We start from the raw sequence: 24,592 nt of genomic DNA on the forward strand, positions 1-24,592 counted from the left end.
AAGCCTGTCTGCGGTCCCTCCTTCCACTAGGCCTCCACTGACCTGTCTACTGCTGCCCGTGTTCCCCTGGAACCAATTTTAAATTGCCTACAGCCAGCCCAATTTATTATGTTAGGGCTTCGAAGCCTGTCTGCGGTCCCTCCTTCCACTAGGCCTCCACTGACCTGTCTACTGCCGCCCGTGTTCCCCTGGAACCAATTTTAAATTGCCTACAGCCAGCCCAATTTATTATGTTAGGGCTTCGAAGCCTGTCTGCGGTCCCTCCTTCCACTAGGCCTCCACTGACCTGTCTACTGCCGCCCGTGTTCCCCTGGAACCAATTTTAAATTGCCTACAGCCAGCCCAATTTATTATGTTAGGGCTTCGAAGCCTGTCTGCGGTCCCTCCTTCCACTAGGCCTCCACTGACCTGTCTACTGCCGCCCGTGTTCCCCTGGAACCAATTTTAAATTGCCTACAGCCAGCCCAATTTATTATGTTAGGGCTTCGAAGCCTGTCTGCGGTCCCTCCTTCCACTAGGCCTCCACTGACCTGTCTACTGCTGCCCGTATTCCCCTGGAACCAATTTTAAATTGCCTACAGCCAGCCCAATTTATTATGTTAGGGCTTCGAAGCCTGTCTGCGGTCCCTCCTTCCACTAGGCCTCCACTGACCTGTCTACTGCTGCCCGTGTTCCCCTGGAACCAATTTTAAATTGCCTACAGCCAGCCCAATTTATTATGTTAGGGCTTCGAAGCCTGTCTGCGGTCCCTCCTTCCACTAGGCCTCCACTGACCTGTCTACTGCTGCCCGTGTTCCCCTGGAACCAATTTTAAATTGCCTACAGCCAGCCCAATTTATTATGTTAGGGCTTCGAAGCCTGTCTGCGGTCCCTCCTTCCACTAGGCCTCCACTGACCTGTCTACTGCCGCCCGTGTTCCCCTGGAACCAATTTTAAATTGCCTACAGCCAGCCCAATTTATTATGTTAGGGCTTCGAAGCCTGTCTGCGGTCCCTCCTTCCACTAGGCCTCCACTGACCTGTCTACTGCCGCCCGTGTTCCCATGGAACCAATTTTAAATTGCCTACAGCCAGCCCAATTTATTATGTTAGGGCTTCGAAGCCTGTCTGCGGTCCCTCCTTCCACTAGGCCTCCACTGACCTGTCTACTGCCGCCCGTGTTCCCCTGGAACCAATTTTAAATTGCCTACAGCCAGCCCAATTTATTATGTTAGGGCTTCGAAGCCTGTCTGCGGTCCCTCCTTCCACTAGGCCTCCACTGACCTGTCTACTGCTGCCCGTATTCCCCTGGAACCAATTTTAAATTGCCTACAGCCAGCCCAATTTATTATGTTAGGGCTTCGAAGCCTGTCTGCGGTCCCTCCTTCCACTAGGCCTCCACTGACCTGTCTACTGCTGCCCGTGTTCCCCTGGAACCAATTTTAAATTGCCTACAGCCAGCCCAATTTATTATGTTAGGGCTTCGAAGCCTGTCTGCGGTCCCTCCTTCCACTAGGCCTCCACTGACCTGTCTACTGCTGCCCGTGTTCCCCTGGAACCAATTTTAAATTGCCTACAGCCAGCCCAATTTATTATGTTAGGGCTTCGAAGCCTGTCTGCGGTCCCTCCTTCCACTAGGCCTCCACTGACCTGTCTACTGCTGCCCGTGTTCCCCTGGAACCAATTTTAAATTGCCTACAGCCAGCCCAATTTATTATGTTAGGGCTTCGAAGCCTGTCTGCGGTCCCTCCTTCCACTAGGCCTCCACTGACCTGTCTACTGCCGCCCGTGTTCCCCTGGAACCAATTTTAAATTGCCTACAGCCAGCCCAATTTATTATGTTAGGGCTTCGAAGCCTGTCTGCGGTCCCTCCTTCCACTAGGCCTCCACTGACCTGTCTACTGCTGCCCGTGTTCCCCTGGAACCAATTTTAAATTGCCTACAGCCAGCCCAATTTATTATGTTAGGGCTTCGAAGCCTGTCTGCGGTCCCTCCTTCCACTAGGCCTCCACTGACCTGTCTACTGCTGCCCGTGTTCCCCTGGAACCAATTTTAAATTGCCTACAGCCAGCCCAATTTATTATGTTAGGGCTTCGAAGCCTGTCTGCGGTCCCTCCTTCCACTAGGCCTCCACTGACCTGTCTACTGCTGTCCGTGTTCCCCTGGAACCAACATCAGAAAATATAAAAATAAGTATTTTGCTTATAAAAAAGAAAATACTGGAGAGATATCAAATGCAGACATTTTAACATTAAAAACAAACACATACAACAAAAATCTGGTACAGTACTAAAAATGGCCACCAGCTACAATAACTTTCTTCTGCAAGTAGTTAACTGAAAGTTTTTTTCAATTTAAAACACAGATATGGCATCCACCGAGTGTTGTCCTGTCGCGTCTTCTTTATATTATTGCCAAGAAGATGCAAAACAATGAAAATAATAAAATCATTATTTACCAAAAAAATAGAGTAAGTCAAAACCACATTGCAAATAAACATTCATTACAAATAAAGAAGCAGGGCGCGTCCGAGGGTGAGTATATACCTAATAAGAATATAATCACCCTCGGACGCGCCCTGCTTCTTTCCGACAGCCTTCCTTCCTAAGAATCAGCCCTTCCGTGGTGTAGAGAGAGGGTGTGTTACACTCCAAGGTGTTCCCCAGGTTGCCTTTCCTGAGCTTCGATCTTCATGCTCTCGTTTAGTAGTTGTCGGAAAGTAGGCTGCATTAGGCCTACAAATTGGGTATGGGGTGGAGAGAGATGGTGTGTTACACTCCAAGGTGTTCCCCAGGTTTCCTTGCCATTGCTTCGGTCTTCCGACTCTCGTTTAGTAGTTGTAGAAAACTACACTGCATTAGGCCTACAACATGGGTATAGGGTGGAGAGAGATGGTGTCTTCCACTCCGAGGTGTTCTCCAGGTTGCCTTTCCAGAGCTTCGATCTTAATGCTCTCGTTTAGTAGTTGTTGGAAACTACACTGCATTAGGCCTCCAAATTGGCTATGGGGTGGAGAGAGATGGTGTGTTACACTCCAAGGTGTTCTCCAGGTTTCCTCGCCATTGCTTCGATCTTCAGACTCTCGTTTAGTAGTTGTAGAAAACTACACTGCATTAGGCCTACAAAATGGGTATCGGGTGGAGAGAGATGGTGTGTTACACTCCAAGGTGTTCCCCAGGTTTCCTTGCCATTGCTTCGGTCTTCCGACTCTCGTTTAGTAGTTGTAGAAAACTACACTGCATTAGGCCTACAAAATGGGTATAGGGTGGAGAGAGATGGTGTGTTCCACTCCAAGGTGTTCTCCAGGTTGCCTTTCCAGAGCTTCGATCTTAATGCTCTCGTTTAGTAGTTGTTGGAAACTACACTGCATTAGGCCTCCAAATTGGCTATGGGGTGGAGAGAAATGGTGTGTTACACTCCAAGGTGTTCTCCAGGTTTCCTCGCCATTGCTTCCATCTTCAGACTCTCGTTTAGTAGTTGTAGAAAACTACACTGCATTAGGCCTACAAAATGGGTATCGGGTGGAGAGAGATGGTGTGTTACACTCCAAGGTGTTCTCCAGGTTTCCTCGCCATTGCTTCGATCTTCAGACTCTCGTTTAGTAGTTGTAGAAAACTACACTGCATTAGGCCTACAAAATGGGTATGGGGTGGAGAGAGATGGTGTGTTCCACTCCAAGGTGTTCTCCAGGTTGCCTTTCCTGAGCTTCTATCTTCAGGCTCTCGTTAAATTGTGGTTAAATGGAACAACTGCATTTGGCGTACTAGTTGGTTTGGGGCCTACTAACAGTGTCTGCCGCTCCTTGCTGTTCTCCTGGTTTCCTGTCCTGAAATTCCGTTTTCAGGCGCTCGTTAAGTAGTTGTTAATGTTAGACTGCATTTGGCCTACTAGTTGGGTTGGGGCCTACTATCGGTGTCTGCCACTCCTTGCTGTTCTCCTCCACTGAACAAAGCTGTGCCGCCTGTTTACTACGGTTGCCAATTTTGAACTGCATTTCGACTACTTACTGATTTGGGCCTACTCTCTGTGTCAGCCTCTCATTCCAGTTGTCCTCCACTGCAATGCCCCCTGGTTATTCCTGTGTTACCAATTTTGAACTGCATTTAGCCAACTTTATTCTTTGGGCCTATATCTGTGTTTCCTACTCATCCTGCCCATTGCCCAGCCAGTGATAGATGAGTCTGCTGGTACATTGACCCATAACGCAACATTCCCCGTGCACGCTACACAACAACATTGTGACCCTGCTGAAAGTCAGGTTGCTCTTCCCGCATACCATACCACCTTACACGGGGACAAAGAGGAAGGTGCAGATGAAAGTGCAGGTTCCTTCATCAGGTGGGGGGAGGAATACTAGTTGGCGACGTCACTGGCACAGGGCCTCTCATAGTACGCAAAAGTGTTGCTGCCGGTGGGAGGCGCCCCCGCCGTGCAAACACACCGCTGTACTTTGAGGGGCCCTGTGCCAGTGCCAATGCCAACGAGTGGGCCCCCCCTGCTTGCTCAGGTTCACAGCACTTGCAAAGTTGAAATACTTACCTCTCCCTGCTCCACTGCCGTGACGTGGTCCAGATTTCCTGGGCCCACTAATTACTTGAACCAGCCCTACCCACCACAACTTTAGCCAAATGACCCCCAATTTCAAATGCCTTCCAATTATTATAAGGTAAATTACGCTTGACAAGCTTCATTAAGAAGAATGGATGTTTTTGACATTAAAATGGGCACTCTAGGTGTTTTCCTGGCCCCCACTCACTGCCGACTATGCTGCCCCATTGACTTGCATTGGGTTTCGTGTTTCGGTCGATCCCAACTTTACGTCATAATCGGCCGATTTCACTCGACCCGACTTTTGAGATAGTCGGGTTTCGCGAAACCCGGCTCGACTCTAAAAAGGTCAAGGTCGCTCAACTCTACACATGACCTCTTCATCAGGACAAAATCTGGAGGTGGGAAGCGCCGGGCAAAGCACCAGAATTGGCACATCTCATAGATGTGCCTTTCCAGGGTGGCTGCGAGCTGCTATTTTTAGGCTGGAGGGGGCCAATATCCATGTTCCCTTATCAACCTGAGAATACCAGCCCCCAGCTGTTTTCTTTAGCAAGACTGGTTGTCAAAAGTGGGGGGGACCCCAAGCCGTTTTTTTTAATTATTTACCTAAATAATTAAAAAAAACAGCATGGGAACCCCCTCTATTCTTGATAACCAGCTTTGCTAACACACAGCCCCCAGCTGTGAGTTTTGCCTGGCTGGTTATAGAAAATACAGGGGAACCCACACAGATTTTTTCATTTATTTTTTTATTTACAGCACAGGTGGTGGCTGAGGAATACTCCCATCAGCTGCTCCTGCTGTCACTGTTATTAGTGGCAGAAGGTGTAGGCTGATGGGAGTAATAATCCCATCAGCCGCCGCCTGCTGTCATTATTCTCACTTGAATACAACTCACCACTGGCAGAGCAGGGGAGAATAATGAGAGCTGTCTTCAGCACTCGGCACCGGGGAACAGCAGTTACTGTACTGCTGCTTCTCAGGCACCGGGACGTGTCACACGGATGACATCTCAGTGTGTCAACTGTGTTCACGTGTGCATGACATTTTACGGCCTGTGATGCTGGTAAAAAACATTCATGCTTACGTGTGGGTCACACAGACACAAAGTTCGAGGAAATGCAACACCCGCTAGGGATGTGGGGTACTTGGAACCAGGTCGGACGGTTTATAAAGGGGTGGTCATGGCAGCGGTGACCTAGTCCGTGGCCCTGGGTGTGAAATTAAAAGGGATTGATGATGGAAAGGAATAAAGTTTATATAGGAAAAGGGGATTGTTTGTGATGCCACCTGTGGTATTCGGCTATAGATGGCCTACGCTGCTTAAGGAGACTGCTGGGGCCGATGGTGATGCAGCTGGAATGATTCTGCTCCCCACAGGCAGAGCGGTGGGGCCCAGGTGTACCAGGACAGTTTATGAGGGATGGTGTAAGTTGGAGTGCAGGAAGGAGGGTGCAGGAATAACTAGAGGACTCATTGATTGCAGTTTTCTTTACCTTTAATCCCAGGTTGCAGGTGCAGTCCGGGGCACAAGTCACAGCTGGTGTTGGAGATCCGGGCAGCCTGGAAGCAATTCAGGATCCTCCTAGCCAGGTGGGGTTGGAGGCCTTCCTGCTGCGCTGTTCTCTGGGTGCTTGGTGCTTTTAGTTCTCCTCTCTCAGTCTGTCCACTAAGTGAAACATTACCTGCATGGCAGGCAGCTTGAGTCTGTTCCAGGTGTCACTCCCTCGTGGTGACTCCGGGCTCTCGTATGCTGCTGTGCCTTCAGGTGTCCAATGGGGCCAGGAGACCTGCAATCTCCTGCCCTCCGGATTTGGTTGCGGGATCTGCAGTTCCCACACAACCATGGACTCCGCTGTCCAATCTTCGGCGCTCAGTCCTGGGGTGAGCTCAGTCGCAGCTCCTATCCCGCAGATTGTCCTCACTTGCCTCTTCTTCCTTCACTGTCTGCTCCCTCACACACTCTAACTAACCCCGCCTCCGGACCAGAACTTATAGGGAAGTTCCCCTGCAATCAGCTCCCCCTTCTGGTCTGGAGTAGGAAAGATGTTGCATGCTGATGTATTACCTGCTAAGATCAATATTTCTGCATTGATGCCAATTTAGTTTCTTAACCTAAACCACATTTTGGAGGGTTTCAGCTTTCAATAGAATATTTTACACAACCAATGGATGAATTTAACGTCAGGTTATAAGCTTTTATTTACATAACATGGATAAGCGACATAACTTCTGTCAGGGAGTGTATGCTGTCAGTCTCCCATTAGGAGGAAAACAGTGGAAAGACCACAACGGTACATGGCTGCAGTGTGAATGTAGCTTTACAAGAAATGCATCACCCGGCCCTGCCTTTCCCTTGAGCGGCACCAGGATGGAGCATGTAGGTGCCATTTTCAAACATTGTATTTTTATATAAGACTCATTCGTTCCTTCCATTTGAGCCTTCCAGTAAACAGTTACTTTGCCCATTGGCAGACACTATTATGCATAGTTGCCACCTGTCTGTAAATTTACTAATAGTGCGTAAAAACCTGATGCTTTTCTCTGCTGTCTGCTGAAAAGAGCAACAAAGTCACTGGCAGCCTTTTGGCAGACACAGTCAGCAAGTTTTATCCACTTTCCCAATAATTCTTGTTCTTTTTGGCTGAGGAGCCATTAATGTGAACAGAAATAGGTCATGTTGGAACATTGAACCTCTTCTCAGAGGGATGCACCAGGTCCGTGTGATTAGAGGGCGCAGCATGGACCATCCAATCTGGGACTTCCCAGACCAACAGCATCCACCTTGTGAAAGGAAGGTAGGATTGACCTGTTTTATACCAAATTGTTATTTATGAACTATTTTACAGCTACTTTTATGCTTTTTGGTTGCATTTTGACTTTCTGACATTTCCTGCTTGGTCCAGTGACCTGAATTTGAGTTGCAAGACTGAAATTTGTCCACGGATGGAGATTTTTTCTTTTGATCGCTGATTTTGCACTTGTTTGGGCACCGTTGCACATTTTGTATATTATCAATTGAGCAGACAATCATAAACTCCCTCACTATTGGCTCATTTTGTGTTGGTAAGTCTAAAGCTATGTGTCACACCTGGAGCCCCCAGTACACCGGACATGGGTCAGATCCTCTTCACTGTCAGGTAGTTGGTGGTGGCCGTGCCTGGCACTCCAGAGCTCAGTAATAGGGCACACAGCTGTGGGTGTGCGGGGGGATAAATGTTGGCATTTCATGTTCCCTCACTAGTGTTGGTGATGGCTTGTAGTGTACCCCATAGTGTCAATGCAGTCGGAGGCAGGAGAGTCAGGTTAATGGTGAAACAGGTTAACTTTACTTGCACCACAGCCAAAAGGGTAACAGCAAGAGATGGTAGAATAAAACACATGCAGGTGACCAAGGTTCCAAAATTACAGACAGCAGATGGTGGCAGATATTGAGAACTGGACACATAGGAAGAGAGCATGGCAGCAAGTCCCTCTAGTGCCAAATGCTAGCACTATGGAATTATCCTCCACCCCCAGCTGGCCTTCATGTCCCAGTCTCACTAATTTTCATTATGTGTGGGGTGACCAGGCGCATTCCCTTAGGTGGCTATGAGAGGCTTACTTCTGGCTGACTACTCCTCCTGCGTCCTTGGCATATTTGCAATTGCAATTAGCCTGTGTACGCTTGAGGACCAAGGCCCCCAGCTGTCAGTTTTGCCTGGCTGGTTATCAGGGGAATCCACGTCAATTTTTTTTAAATTATTTATTTATAGCGCAATTGATTGTACAATTGATGCCACTTATCCTGGTGTCTGTCCCTAATTTTAGCTGTTTTTGCAGCTTGCGGGCCCCCCTAAAGGTGTTGTCTTTGAATTAGGTTTTGCGTCCCATTAGATTCAATGGTGTTCGACAAACTGATCGATGAACATAGACGAAACAAAACCTTAAAAGGTCTGCTCATCTCTAATCACAATGTGTCTATAAAAATTGGGTGCTATGTGGATTATCCATATTGGATGCAATTTTTTTTTTCTTTTCTGGACATTTGGTTCTTTTGAAAAAAAAAAACCTGTCATCCGAATAGCCCCAATAATAACATTCGTATGTGGGAGGTCATTTTTTTTTTTGTCACAGACAGCAAGCACTCTGTCCTTAAATATGGTGGTGTGAACGTAACCTAAGTGGCACTTATGCATTTTATTCTGATGTTTTAGCTTCTTTAGCCACATTTTCTAATTTTCTGTATTTATCTAGGCTAATTGACCTATACAGCATTATCTTAAATTCCAAGACAAGTTTACTATATGATATAGTCATGAATGTTTCAGTTTCCATTCATCTATTAGTCTAAAGATTCTGTTCTGTCTTCTTACATGTTTTCACAGCTTTCAGTTTGACATACAGCATAAACCTTCTCTGTCTTCCAAGATAAGCAGATTGTTCTCTGTAGTCTAACCTATTTATTGGTCAACAGTTTTATGTATATGGGTCAATTTCAACGCATGAGACGTATCTGTACTGACAACAAAAAATTTGAGAACCAGGCCCAAATATTGAGGCATAATTTGAAACAACGTGGGTATAACCATAAAAATATTCGTACAGGTTATAGGTGAGCAAAATTTACTCCTAGAAATCAGTTGTTGATAAAAAAGAGGAAAGTCCAACAAGACAACCAGTGAAATTGATAACTGACTTTAATTCTAGATGAACATATTGTTAGGGCTAGCGGAACACACCGAGTAAATAGATAAAGTTATTGGTGTGTTTGCAGCCCGGGGTCCACCGTGCAGGAGGAACCTGCTGCTAGCAAATGGCACTATGTGAAGGTATAAGCGAACTCTGTTACTTCACAGAGTCGCCGACAAAAGGGCACTGTGCCCTGTTAAACTCACAGGAGTACTCAGCTAACTGCTGAGCTGATAGCAGTCAGTGGTCTTGCACACACACAAACTCCTCACCGGAGGTGCCAGTGTTCTAGGGCTTATTTCAGCCGGGACCCTGAATACATACACACAAAACTCCTCATCGGAGTTGCCGGTATTCTAGGAGCTTATTTCAGCTGGGACCCTGAATACATACACACAAAACTCCTCATCGGAGGTGCCGGTATTCTAGGGGCTTATTTCAGCCGGGGCCCTAAATACATACACACAAGACCACACTGGCTCAAATCACATAGCATAGATTGATACTAGCGCATGGCTGTGCGGTCATGTGAACCTTTTATAGCTGCAGCAACTACAGGACCTTCCCAGAAGACCAATGGGAGGCTGCCGCAGAACTTGAGCAACTTCTGGACCTTCCTAGAGGACCAATGGGAGTTGCTGCAGTACCTGAGCATGTTACCCTTGATCTCCAATGAGAGATCTTACCCTTTGCATGCTCAGAAGGGGAAAAGTACGACTTCGTCCCAAAGACGTCTGCTCACCGCTGAACAGTACTGGCTACAATGGCAGAAGCTGGAATGGCAGCAGTAACCCTTTGCACAGTGTCAGACTGAGCGAGACGCTGGGACCAACCCCTCCGCTGAGCAGGCTGCACTGTGGCAGGAGAAGAATGGGAGACCACAGCGGAGATGGCTCAAGATTCCCCCTGTGCAGAGGCGGGAACTCGACCCCTAACACATATAGTTTGAAAATATAAAAAAAACTGACCGACTCTCAGAATGGTCAATGATTTAGTTAAGTATTTGCCCGAAACCCCATCAATTACTTGGAGACGCTCTAAAAATCTCAAAGACTTACTAACTCGTAGCCATTATATGGCTCCTCAAAAATCATTTTTTTCAGATAAAGTGGGCCCAAAATGGGACTGTTTTAAATGTGGTGATTGTTCAGCCTGTATATATATAGAGCGAGCATTTACATTTAATAATAGCGACAATTCTCGCACGTACAATTACTCATCACATTACATGCAAAACTGATATGGTCATTTACTTTGTCTCTTGTCCCTGCAATCAGATTTATATAGGGATGACCACTCGCCAGCTCAGAGTTAGAACATTAGAACATTGAAGGGACATAAAAAATGTTGCCGCAGTACAGGATTTAACAATAATATAGACAATCCCTAAACATTTCAAGATTCACCATAATAGCAACCCCAAAGGACTTAAGGTAAAAGGCATCGACAGAGTGCAACTTGGTATTAGAGAGGGAATTACAAAAGAGAGCTTTTGAAAAGAGTGACAAAATGGATTGTGTCCTTAAATACAGTACTCTTACACCCAATGGCCTTAATGAAACTCTAAGCTTCAAATCCTTTATTTAACAAGTGCGCAAATTTTAGTATTGTGGTATTGTCTTTTATTACTATTTTGTTTTATTAAGTTTTATGTTTTGTCTGAACATTATCTATAGGATCTATATTTACTCTAGCCTTGTTTTTCAGAGTCGTAGAATAGTTGATGGAGCAGGTTTACAGATGGTGATGTAATGGCCTGATGCATGTTGATCTTCTACAGGCAAGAAATTGATGAATGACATCGTCTTAATGTTCTAATTGAGGATTTACAACAAGGATTTAAATGATAAGATGTTATTTAATCATGGATTGTATGCAACATGTGGAGTATCTCTATTGCTATACCTTGGTATTAATTACACTTGTTATACACATGTGCACTTTATTTCAATATTTTATTTTTGTTTTATTTGCTTTCTAATATTATTGTGTGTTATGTTATAGACTGTACTCCCGTTTATATATAAGGTGTGTTCAGCCTTTAATACATTGTAGGTCATTATTTGTATTGAACACTAAATGTCGTTTTGAGTAGCTTTATTTACTTTTATATTTATATTGGCTGTACATGCATTTTTATCATGTATGTTTAGTCTTCATTATGATATATTATTGTTTGTTCACTTGATTCATATATATTATTGAATTTTGGCACTGAAATGGTTATGTCTTTATGTTTAGCCAATTTTAGTTGCACATTTAGTGACAAGGACAGCAGCAATGAAAAACCGTGGTTATTTTCACATGTAATTTTATGCAGCATCTATGCTTCTATAACTCTTATAGGTTTTACTTCATGATTGGGCAATTATTCATCAATGTGCTCATGATAACTGTACATTGGAGGGCTAGTTCCTTATATGCAGATTTCAGCGCGAGTCGTGCAGGCGCTGCTGCCCGGTGTGAGAATTGGCACTCTATACGGGCGCCGCGGTGACATGGTTACAGGCCCGGTCAGCTGACTGGATCATGTGACCGGTAGACGGGAGCTCTGAACGCCGCTCTCATTATGGAGCGGCAACATGCCGGGTACATGCCGCTACAGCTGCAGACATTTAATCAATTAAGGTACGACATTAATAGACGACAGACACAATGCTACTTACCTCCTAACGAAACTGCAGAGGCGGTGAAACGCGTTTCGAGGTGTAGTCACGGACCATCATCCTATTACCGCAGGTAATTGATTTATTTCCTTACATGTAGCATGACAACATATTTAGCCATTTGGCTATATACCCCTTGCACAGCCTTTTTGGCAATGTATATTGAGGAGTTGTTTCATGCACTGCGGGCCCATTAGAGACACATATATATGGACATGTATGCTGGAATTTAATGTTATTTAGTGGTTAATGGTATCTTTTACTAACCAGCATATGTGTACATATGACTATTTCAGTATGTATCGTTATCAGGATGTATAGGTCATAGATCTCTATATGGTTTGTCTCCTGTTATGATTGTCCATGATCATCAGGGAACTTGTATCCCTGCTATTTATTGTATGTCATATTTTTTGTGAGAAAATTATTTTCTGCTATATTTTTTTAAACATTTATAATAAAAATTATTCATATTTTTAATAATTTTGATTGTGTTGCTACTTCATTTGCTGTATTGGTTATGAGTGTCTAGACCTATACTGTTATGACCTGGTGGTTAGGAGCACCCGGAATGACCTGATAGTTAAACCTCATACAGGACGAGCTCTAAGATGTGGGAGCTCTGCTGACCGCAAGCCCTAATCCTATCACACACACTAGAAATAGCCGTGGAGCGCTCCTGACCAGACCTAGGCGCCTCGTCAAAGCCTAAGAACTATCTAGCCCTAGAGATAGAAAATAAAGCCTACCTTGCCTCAGAGAAATTTCCCAAAGGTAAAGGAAGCCCCCCACATATATTGACTGTGAGTAAAGATGAAAGTCACAAACGCAGAAATGAAACAGGTTTCAGCAAAGGGAGGCCAGACTTACTAAATAGACAGAGGATAGGAAAGGTAACTTTGCGATCAGCACAAAAACCTACAAAAGACCACGCAGAGTGTGCAAAAAGGACCTCCGCACCGACTCACGGTGCGGAGGGGCCACTCTGCATCCCAGAGCTTCCAGCTAGCAAGACAAAATCATGATAACCAGCTGGACAAGAAAACAGTGAACAAAAAATGCCTATCAGGAACTTAGCTTCTGCAGGAGAAGGCAGGTCACCAGAGAGATCCAGGAGCGAACTGAACCAATGCAAAAACATTGTCAGCTAGCATGGAGTAACGATCTGAGAGGAGTTAAATAGAGCAGCCAACCAAAGGATAAACCACGCCACCTGTGTAAGGAACCTCAGAAGCAGCAGCTTCACTCATAGCCACCAGAGGGAGCCCATAGACAGAACTCGCCGAAGTACCATTCACGACCACAGGAGGGAGTTCGACAACAGAATTCACAACAGTACCCCCCCCTTGAGGAGGGGTCACCGAACCCTCACCAGAGCCCCCAGGCCGATCAGGATGAGCCAAATGAAATACACGAACAAGATCGGCAGCATGAACATCAGAGGCAAAAACCCAGGAATTATCTTCCTGACCATAACCCTTCCACTTGACCAGGTACTGGAGTTTCCGTCTCGAAACACGAGAATCCAAAATCTTCTCCACCACATACTCCAACTCCCCTTCGACCAACACCGGGGCAGGAGGATCAACGGAGGGAACCATAGGCGCCACGTATCTCCGCAACAACGACCTATGGAACACATTATGGATGGCAAAAGAAGCTGGAAGATCCAAACGAAATGACACAGGATTAAGAACTTCAGAAATCTTATATGGCCCAATGAAACGAGGCTTAAACTTAGGAGAGGAAACCTTCATAGGAACGTGACGAGATGACAACCAAACCAAATCCCCAACACGAAGTCGGGGACCAACACAATGCCGGCGGTTAGCGAAACGTTGAGACTTCTCCTGGGACAATGTCAAATTGTCCACCACATGAGTCCAAATCTGCTGCAACCTGTCCACCACCGCATCCACACCAGGACAGTCCGAAGGCTCAACCTGCCCTGAAGAAAAACGAGGATGGAAACCAGAATTACAGAAAAAAGGAGAAACTAAAGTAGCCGAGCTGGCCCGATTATTAAGGGCGAACTCAGCCAAAGGCAAGAAGGACACCCAATCATCCTGATCAGCAGAAACAAAGCATCTCAGATATGTCTCCAAACTCTGATTAGTTCGTTCGGTTTGACCATTAGTCTGAGGATGGAAAGCCGAAGAAAAAGACAAATCAATGCCCATCTTAGCGCAAAAGGACCGCCAAAACTTCGAAACAAACTGGGAACCTCTGTCCGAGACGATGTTCTCTGGAATGCCATGCAAACGAACCACATGCTGGAAAAACAAAGGCACCAAGTCAGAGGAGGAAGGCAATTTAGATAAGGGTACCAAATGGACCATCTTAGAGAAGTGATCACAAACCACCCAAATGACCGACATCTTTTGAGAAACAGGGAAATCAGAAATAAAATCCATGGAAATATGCGTCCAGGGCCTCTTCGGGATCGGCAAGGGCAAAAGCAACCCACTGGCACAAGAACAGCAGGGCTTAGCCCGAGCACAAGTCCCACAGGACTGCAAAAAAGAACGCACATCCCGTGACAAAGAAGGCCACCAAAAGGATCTAGCCACCAAATCTCTGGTACCAAAAATTCCAGGATGACCAGCCAACACTGAACAATGAATCTCAGAGATAACTCTACTAGTCCATCTATCAGGGACAAACAGTTTCTCCGTAGGACAACGGTCAGGTCTATCAGCCTGAAACTTTTGCAGCACACGCCGCAAATCAGGGGAAATGGCAGACAAAATTACCCCTTCCTTAAGAATACCCGCCGGCTCCGGAACACCCGGAGAGTCAGGCACAAAACTCCTCGACAGGGCATCAGCCTTCACATTCTTAGAGCCCGGAAGGTATGAAACCACAAAATCAAAACGGGAGAAAAAGAGCGACCATCGAGCCTGTCTAGGATTCAACCGTTTGGCAGACTCGAGATAAGTCAAATTCTTGTGATCAGTCAAGACCACCATGCAATGTTTAGCTCCTTCAAGCCAATGTCGCCACTCCTCAAATGCCCACTTCATGGCCAACAACTCCCGATTGCCCACATCATAATTGCGCTCAGCAGGCGAGAATTCTCTAGAAAAGAAGGCACAGGGTTTCATCACCGAGCCATCAGAACTTCTTTGCGACAAAACAGCCCCTGCTCCAATTTCAGAAGCATCAACCTCAACCTGAAACGGGAGCGAAACATCTGGCTGGCACAACACAGGGGCAGAAGAAAAACGACGCTTCAACTCCTGAAAAGCCTCTACAGCCGCAGAGGACCAATTGACCACATCAGCACCTTTCTTGGTCAAATCAGTCAACGGTTTAGCAATACTGGAAAAATTAGCGATGAAGCGACGATAAAAATTAGCAAAGCCCAGGAATTTCTGCAAGCTCTTCACAGATGTCGGCTGAGTCCAATCGTAAATGGCCTGAACTTTAACAGGGTCCATCTCGATAGTAGAAGGGGAAAAAATGAAACCCAAAAATGAAACCTTCTGAACTCCAAAGAGACACTTTGACCCCTTCACAAACAAGGAATTCGCACGAAGGACCTGGAACACCATTCTGACCTGCTTCACATGAGACTCCCAATCATCCGAAAAGACCAAAATGTCATCCAAATATACAATCATGAATCTATCCAGGTACTCTCGGAAGATGTCATGCATAAAGGACTGAAACACAGATGGAGCATTAGAAAGCTCGAATGGCATAACCAGGTACTCAAAATGGCCCTCGGGCGTATTAAATGCCGTTTTCCATTCATCACCCTGTTTAATTCGCACAAGATTATACGCACCACGAAGATCTATCTTGGTGAACCAACTAGCCCCCTTAATCCGAGCAAATAAATCAGACAGCAGCGGCAAAGGATACTGAAATTTGACTGTGATCTTATTAAGAAGGCGGTAATCAATACAAGTTCTCAAAGAACCATCCTTCTTGGCCACAAAAAAGAACCCTGCTCCCAATGGTGACGACGACGGACGAATATGACCCTTCTCCAAGAATTCCTTTATATAACTCCGCATAGCGGCGTGCTCTGGCACAGATAAATTAAACAGACGGCCCTTAGGAAACTTACTACCAGGAATCAAATTAATAGCACAGTCGCAATCCCTATGAGGAGGTAGGGCACCAGATTTGGGCTCTTCAAATACATCCCGGTAATCTGATAAAAATTCAGGGACTTCAGAAGGAGTGGAAGGCGAAATTGACAGCAATGGAACATCACCATGAACCCCTTGACAACCCCAGCTGGACACAGACATAGATTTCCAATCCAACACTGGATTATGGATCTGTAGCCATGGCAACCCCAAAACGACCACATCATGCAGATTATGCAACACCAAAAAGCGAATATCCTCCTGATGTGCAGGAGCCATGCACATGGTCAATTGAGTCCAGTACTGAGGCTTATTCTTGGCCAAAGGCGTAGCATCAATTCCTCTCAATGGAATAGGATACTGTAAGGGCTCCAAGAAAAAACCACAGCGCCTGGCAAACTCCAAGTCCATCAAATTCAGGGCAGCACCTGAATCCACGAATGCCATTACAGAATCGGACGACAGAGAGCAAATCAGAGTAACGGACAAAAGAAATTTCGACTGTACCGTACCAATGATGGCAGACCTAGCGAACCGCTTAGTGCGCTTAGGACAATCGGAGATAGCATGAGTGGATTCACCACAGTAAAAACACAGCCCATTCCGACGTCTGTGTTCTTGCCGTTCAGCTCTGGTCAAAGTCCTATCACACTGCATAGGCTCAGGCCTATGCTCAGAGAATACCGCCAGATGGTGCACAGCTTTGCGCTCACGCATGTGCCGATCGATCTGAATGGCCAAAGACATAGACTCATTCAGACCAGCAGGCGTGGGAAATCCCACCATGACATCCTTAAAAGCTTCAGAAAGACCCTTTCTGAAAATTGCCGCCAGGGCACATTCATTCCACTGAGTAAGCACAGACCACTTTCTAAACTTCTGACAGTACACCTCCGCTTCATCCTGACCCTGACACAAAGCCAGCAAGATTTTCTCTGCCTGATCCACTGAATTTGGTTCATCATAAAGCAATCCAAGCGCCAGAAAAAACGCATCAACATCACGCAATGCAGGATCTCCTGGCGCAAGGGAAAATGCCCAGTCTTGAGGGTCACCACGCAACAAAGAAATAATGATTTTAACCTGTTGAACGAGGTCACCAGAGGAGCGGGGTTTCAAAGCTAGAAACAGTTTACAATTATTTTTGAAATTGAAGAACCTAGATCTATCCCCAGAAAATAAGTCAGGAATAGGAATTCTAGGCTCTAACATAGGATTCTGAACCACAAAATCTTGAATGTTTTATACCCTTGCAGTGAGATGATCCACACAAGAGGACAGACCTTGAATGTCCATATCTACACCTGTATCCTGAACCACCCAAAGGTCTAGAGGAAAAGAAAGACAAAACACAGTGCAAAGAAAAAAAAATGGTCTCAGAAGTTCTCTTATCCCTCTATTGAGAGGCATTAATACTTTAGGCCAGCTGTACTGTTATGACCTGGTGGTTAGGAGCACCCGGAATGACCTGATAGTTAAACCTCATACAGGACGAGCTCTGGGATGTGGGAGCTCTGCTGAACGCAAGCCCTAATCCTATCACACACACTAGAAATAGCCGTGGAGCGCTCCGGACCAGACCTAGGTGCCTCGTCACAGCCTAAGAACTATCTAGCCCTAGAGATAGAAAATAAAGCCTACCTTGCCTCAGAGAAATTCCCCAAAGGTAGATGAAGCCCCCCACATATCTTGACTGTGAGTAAAGATGAAAGTCACAAACGCAGAAATGAAACAGGTTTCAGCAAAGGGAGGCCAGACTTACTAAATAGACAGAGGATAGGAAAGGTAACTTTGCGATCAGCACAAAAACCTACAAAAGACCACGCAGAGTGTGCAAAAAGGACCTCCGCACCGACTCACAGTGCGGAGGGGCCACTCTGCATCCCAGAGCTTCCAGCTAGCAAGACAAAATCATGATAACCAGATGGACAAGAAAACAGTGAACAAATAATGCCTATCAGGAACTTAGCTTCTGCAGGAGAAGGCAGGTCACCAGAGAGATCCAGGAGTGAACTGAACCAATGCAAAAACATTGTCAGCTGGCATGGAGTAACGATCTGAGAGGAGTTAACTAGAGCAGCCAACCAAAGGATAAACCACGTCACCTGTGTAAGGAACCTCAGAAGCAGCAGCTTCACTCATAGCCACCAGAGGGAGCCCATAGACAGAACTCGCCGAAGTACCATTCACGACCACAGGAGGGAGTTCGACAACAGAATTTACAACACTATACCCATAATCTCCATCGACTCTGCACCCTTGAAACAGGGGTATTTTACTCAAGTCATCCGAGGGTTACATATACAGGAAGGGGCCATGCACTCAGAAGGTATTGGCTGTTATGTGCTAGAGGGTTTGTCCTCTCCTGTGGTTCTTGGCCTTCCTTAGCTGCCTGTACCACGTGTCATGCCAGAGAGGCAACAGGAGATTAGGGAGGTTAATAAGTGGCTCAAGAATTGGTGTAGGAAGGAGGGGTTTGGGTTCCTGCAGAACTGGGACGACTTCTCAGTTGGCTACAAGTTCTACACTAGGGACGGGCTGCACCTCAATGGGGAAGGTGCAGCTGTGCTGGGGGAGAAAATGGCTAGAAGGTTGGAGGAGTGTTTAAACTAGGAATTGGGGGGGGGGGGGAGGGTATTCATTTTATAGGAGGGGAAGATAGTGCAGATAGAGACCTGGGCAGATATAAGGAAGTTGAGGGTGGTGGTGGCATGGGGGTGGGGTTAGAACAATTAATAACTTAAGAAAGAATAGAGGTGCAGAGAGATACATAAAATGTATGTATGCTAATGCCAGAAGCCTCGCCAACAAAATGGAGGAATTAGAATTAATGTTGTTGGAGCATAATTATGGCATGGTGGGGATATCTGAAACGTGGCTGGATGAGAGCCATGACTGGGCTGTTAACTTGCAGGGTTATAGTCTGTTCAGAAATGACCAAACGGAAAAGCGAGGGGGAGGGGTGTGTCTATATGTAAAATCATCCTTAAAACCCATCCTGCGTGATAATATAGGTGAATCTAATGAAAATGTAGAGTCCCTGTGGGTGGAGATAAATGTCTCATTTTGAAAATACAGTTAGAAATTAATATGTGCATTTGCACTTTATGTATTGCGTCTTAACCTTAGGCTGCGCTGGCTTCTCCCCTCTTTTGCGCCGAAAAAATAATATATCCTCATAAAGCAAATAGATGAAGCTGCGACTCAAGGAGAAGTCATTATTATGGGGGACTTCAACTACCCTGAAATAGATTGGGGAACAGAAACCTGCAGCTCCAGCAAAGGTAATCGGTTTTTGACAACTATAAGAGACAATTACCCTTTCACAATTGGTTCAGGACCCAATAAGAAGGGGGGCACTGCTAGACCTAATATTAACCAACAGGCCAAACTGCATAGCAAATATAAGGGTTGGGGGTCGCTTGTGGAATAGTGATCACAAAATAATAAGTTTTCATGTATCCTTTAATAAGATGTGTAGTAGAGGGGTTACAAGGACACTAAACTTCAGGAGGGCAAATTTCCAACAGATGAGAGATGATCTTGGGGCAGTTAACCCCTTTCTGACATCTGATGTACTATCCCGTCGAGGTGGGGTGGGCCCGTATGCCCACCGACGGGATAGTACATCATACGCGATCGGCCACGCTCACGGGGGGAGCGCGGCCGATCGCGGCCGGGTGTCAGCTGCCTATCGCAGCTGACATCCAGCACTATGTGCCAGGAGCGGCGGTCACGGACCGCCCCCAGCACATTAAACCCCGGCACACCGTGATCAAACATGATCGCGGTGTGCCGGTGGTATAGGGAAGCATTGCGCAGGGAGGGGGCTCCCTGCGGCTTTCCTAAGACCCCTGCAGCAACGCGATGTGATCGCGTTGCTGCGATGGTCTCCTACCTCCCTCCCTGCAGCCGGCCCGGATCCAAGATGGCCGCGGCATCCGGGTCCTGCAGGGAGGGAGGTGGCTCAGAGCAGACACTTGGTAAGCCTGCAGTTCTGTAAGGCAGATCGCTTGATCTGGCAGAGTGCTGTGCAATCTGTCAGATCAACGATCTGTGATGTCCCCCCGGGACAAAGTAAAAAAGTTTAAAAAAAATGTCCAAATGTGTATAAAAAAAATTAAAAAAAAAAATCCTAAATAATGAAAAAAAAAAAAAATTATTACCATAAATACAAATCTTTATCAAAATAAAAAAACAAACAATAAAAGTACACATATTTAGTATCGCCGCGTCCATAACGACCCGACCTATAAAAGTGGCCCACTAGTTAACCCCTTCAGTAAACACCGTAGGAAAAAAAAAACGAGGCAAAAAACAACGCTTTATTCTCATACCGCCAAACAAAAAGTGGAATAACACGCGATCAAAAAGACGGATATAAATAACCATGGTACCGCTGAAAACGTCATCTTGTCCCGCAAAAAACGAGCCACCATACAGCATAATCAGCAAAAAAATAAAAAAGTTATAGTCCTGAGAATAAAGCGATGCAAAAATAATTATTTTTTCTATAAAATAGATTCTATCGTATAAAAGCGCCAAAACATAAAAAAAATGATATAAATGAGGTATTGCTGTAATCGTACTGACCTGGAGAATAAAACTGCTTTATCAATTTTACCAAACGCGGAACGGTATAAACGCCTCCCCCAAAAGAAATTAATGAATAGCTGGTTTTTGGTCATTCTGCCTCACAAAAATCGGAATAAAAAAACGATCAAAAAATGTCACGTGCCCGAAAATGTTACCAATACAAACATCAACTTGTGCCGCAAAAAACAAGACCTCACATGACTCTGTGGACCAAAATATGGAAAAATTATAGCTCTCAAAATGTGGTAACGCAAAAAATATTTTTTGCAATAAAAAGCGTCTTTCAATGTGTGACGGCTGCCAATCATAAAAATCCGCTAAAAAACCCGTTATAAAAGTAAATCAAACCCCCCTTCATCACCCCCTTAGTTAGAGAAAAATTAAAAAAATGTATTTATTTCCATTTTCCCATTAGGGCTAGGGTTAGAGTTAGAGCTAGGTTAGGGCTAGGGTTAGGGTTAGGGCTAGTGTTAGGGCTAGGGCTAGGGTTAGGGTTATGGCTAGGGTTAGGATTAGGGCTACGGCTAGGGTTAGGGCTAGGGTTAGGGTTGGGGCTAGGGTTAAGGCTACAGTTAGGGTTGGGGCTAAAGTTAGGGTTAGGGTTAGGGTTGGGGCTAAAGATACAGTTAGGGTTTAGATTACTTTTACGGTTGGGAATAGGGTTGGGATTAGGTTTAGGGGTGTGTCAGGGGTAGAGTTGTGGTTAGGGTTACTGTTGGGATTAGGGTTAGGGGTGTGTTTGGATTAGGGTTTCAGTTATAATTGGGCGTTTCCACTGTTTAGGCACATCAGGGGCTCTCCAAACGCGACATGGCGTCTGATCTCAATTCCAGCCAATTCTGCGTTGAAAAAGTAAAACAGTGCTCCTTCCCTTCTGAGCTCTCCCGTGTGCCCAAACAGGGGTTTACCGCAACATATGGGGTATCAGCGTACTCAGGACAACTAGGACAACAACTTTTGGGGTCCAATTTCTCCTGTTACCCTTGGGAAAATACAAAACTGGGGGCTAAAAAATAATTTTTGTGGGAAATTTTTTTTTTTATTTTCACGGCTCTGCGTTATAAACTGTAGTGAAACACTTGGGGGCTCAAAGTTCTCACAACACATCTAGATAAGTTCCTTGGGGGGTCTAGTTTCCAATATGGGTTCACTTGTGGGGGGTTTCTACTGTTTAGGTACATTAGGGGCTCTGCAAACGCAATGTGATGCCTGCAGACCATTCCATCTAAGTCTGCATTCCAAATGGCGCTCCTTCCCTTCCGAGCCCTCCCATGCGCCCAAATGGTGGCTCCCCCCCACATAGAGGGTATCAGCGTACTCAGGACAAATTGGACAACAACTTTTGAGGTCGAATTTCTCCTCTTACCCTCGGGAAAATACAAAACTGGGGGCTAAAATATAATTTTTGTGGGAAAAAATTTTTGTTTTATTTTTACGGCTCCGCATTATAAACTTCTGTGAAGCCCTTGGTGGGTCAAAGCGCTCACCACACATCTAGATAAGTTCCTTAGGGGGTCTTCTTTCCAAAATGGTGTCACTTGTGGGGGTTTCTACTGTTTAGGTACATTATTGGCTCTGCAAACGCAATGTGACACCTGCAGACCATTCCATCTAAGTCGGCATTCCAAATGGCGCTCCTTCCCTTCCGAGCCCTCCCATGCGCCCAAACAGTGGTTCCCCCCCACATATGGGGTATCAGCGCACTCAGGACAAATTGGGCAACAAATTTTGGGGTCCAATTTCTCCTGTTACCCTCAGGAAAATGCAAAACTGGGGGCTAAAAAATAATTTTTGTGGGGAAAAATTTTTGTTTTATTTTTACGGCTCTGCATTATAAACTTCTGTGAAGCCCTTGGTGGGTCAAAGCGCTCACCACACATCTAAATAAGTTCCTTAGGGGGTCTACTTTCCAAAATGGTGTCACTTGTGTGGGGTTTCAATGTTTAGGCACATCAGTGGCTCTCCAAACGCAACATGGCGTCCCATCTCAATTCCTGTCAATTTTGCATTGAAAAGTCAAATGGCGCTCCTTCCCTTCCGAGCTCTCCCATGCGCCCAAACAGTGGTTTACCCCCACATATGGGGGATCAGCGTACTCAGGACAAATTGTACAATAAATTTTGGGGTCCAGTTTCTTCTCTTACCCTTGGGAAAATAAAATATTGGGGGCGAAAAGATAATTTTTGTGAAAAAATATGATTTTTTATTTTTACGGGTTCTGCATTATAAACTTCTGTGAAGCACTTGGTTGGTCAAAGTGCTCACCACACCTCTAGATAAGTTCCTTAGGGGGTCTACTTTCCAAAATGGTGTCACTTGTGGGGGGTTTCAATGTTTAGGCACATCAGGGGCTCTCCAAACGCAACATGGTGTCCCATCTTGATTCCAGTCAATTTTGCATTGAAAAGTCAAATGGCGCTTTGCTTCCGAGCTCTGTGAGGCGCCCAAACAGTGGTTTACCCCCACATATGGAGTATCAGTGTACTCAGGACAAATTGTACAACAACCTTTGGGGTCCATTTTCTCATGTTACCCTTGGTAAAATAAAACAAATTGGAGCTGAAGTAAATTTTTTGTGAAAAAAAGTTAAATGTTCATTTTTATTTAAACATTCCAAAAATTCCTGTGAAGCACCTGAAGGGTTAATAAGCACCTAAAGGGTTTTGAGCACCTTGAGGGGTGCAGTTTTTAGAATGGTGTCACACTTGGGTATTTTCTATCATATAGACCCCTCAAAATGACTTCAAATGAGATGTGGTGCCCCAAACAAATGGTGTTGTAAAAATGAGATATTGCTGGTCAAATTTTAACCCTTATAACTCCCTAACAAAAAAAATTTTGGTTCCAAAATTGTGCTGATGTAAAGTAGACATGTGGGAAATGTTACTTATTAAGTATTTTGTGTGACATATCTCTGTGATTTAATTGCATAAAAATTCAAATTTGGAAAATTGCTAAATTTTCAAAATTTTCGCCAAATTTCCGTTTTTTTCACAAATAAATGCAGGTAATATCAAAGAAATTTTACCACTAACATGAAGTACAATATGTCATGAGAAAACATTGTCAGAATCACTGGGATCCGTTGAAGTGTTCCAGAGTTATAACCTCATAAAGGGACAGTGGTCAGAATTGTAAAAATTGGCCCGGTCATTAACGTGCAAACCACCCTCGGGGGTAAAGGGGTTAACTGGGACGATATCCTGAGACATAAAAATACACAAAGAAAATGGGAGACGTTTGTTAGCATCCTGGCTAGGACCTCTGCACAGTACATACCGTATGGGAATAAACATACCAGAAATAGGAGGAAAACGGCTAAATAGAGCTGTAAGGGGCGCAATAAGTGACAAAAAGAAAGCATTTAGAGAATTAAAGGAAGTAGGTAGTGATGAGGCATTAAATAAATACAGAAAATTAAATAAATTCTGTAAAAAGCAAATGAAGGCAGCTAAGATTGAGACAGAGAGACTCATTGCCAGAGAGAGTAAAAATAATCCCCAAATATTCTATAACTACGTAAATAATAAGAAACTAAAAAATTATAGTGTTGGCCACCTTAAAAATAGTCTGGGTGAAATGGTGGATGAGGATGAGGAAAAAGCCAATATGCTAAATGACTTTTTTTCATCAGTATTTACACAAGAAAATTCCATGGCAGACAATATGATCAGCGATAACAAAAATTCCCCATCAAGTGTCACCTGCTTAACCCAGCAGGAAGTTCGGCGGCGTCTAAAAATCACTAAAATTGAAAAATCTCTGGGCCCGGATGGGATACACCCCCGAGTACTGCAGGAACTAAGTACAGTCATTAACAAACCATTATTTTTAATCTTCAAAGACTCCATAATAATAGGGTCTGTACCACAGGACTGGAGTATAGCAAATGTGGTGCCAATATTCAAAAAGGGGACAAAAACTGAACTCGGGAATTATAGGCCAGTAAGCTTAACCTCTACTGTGGGTAAAATCCTGGAGGGCATTCTAAGGGATGCTATACTGGAGTATCTGAAGAGGAATAACCTCA

Source organism: Ranitomeya imitator, chromosome 1 (assembly GCF_032444005.1).
Source record: "Ranitomeya imitator isolate aRanImi1 chromosome 1, aRanImi1.pri, whole genome shotgun sequence".
NCBI classification, from domain to species: Eukaryota; Metazoa; Chordata; class Amphibia; order Anura; family Dendrobatidae; genus Ranitomeya; species Ranitomeya imitator.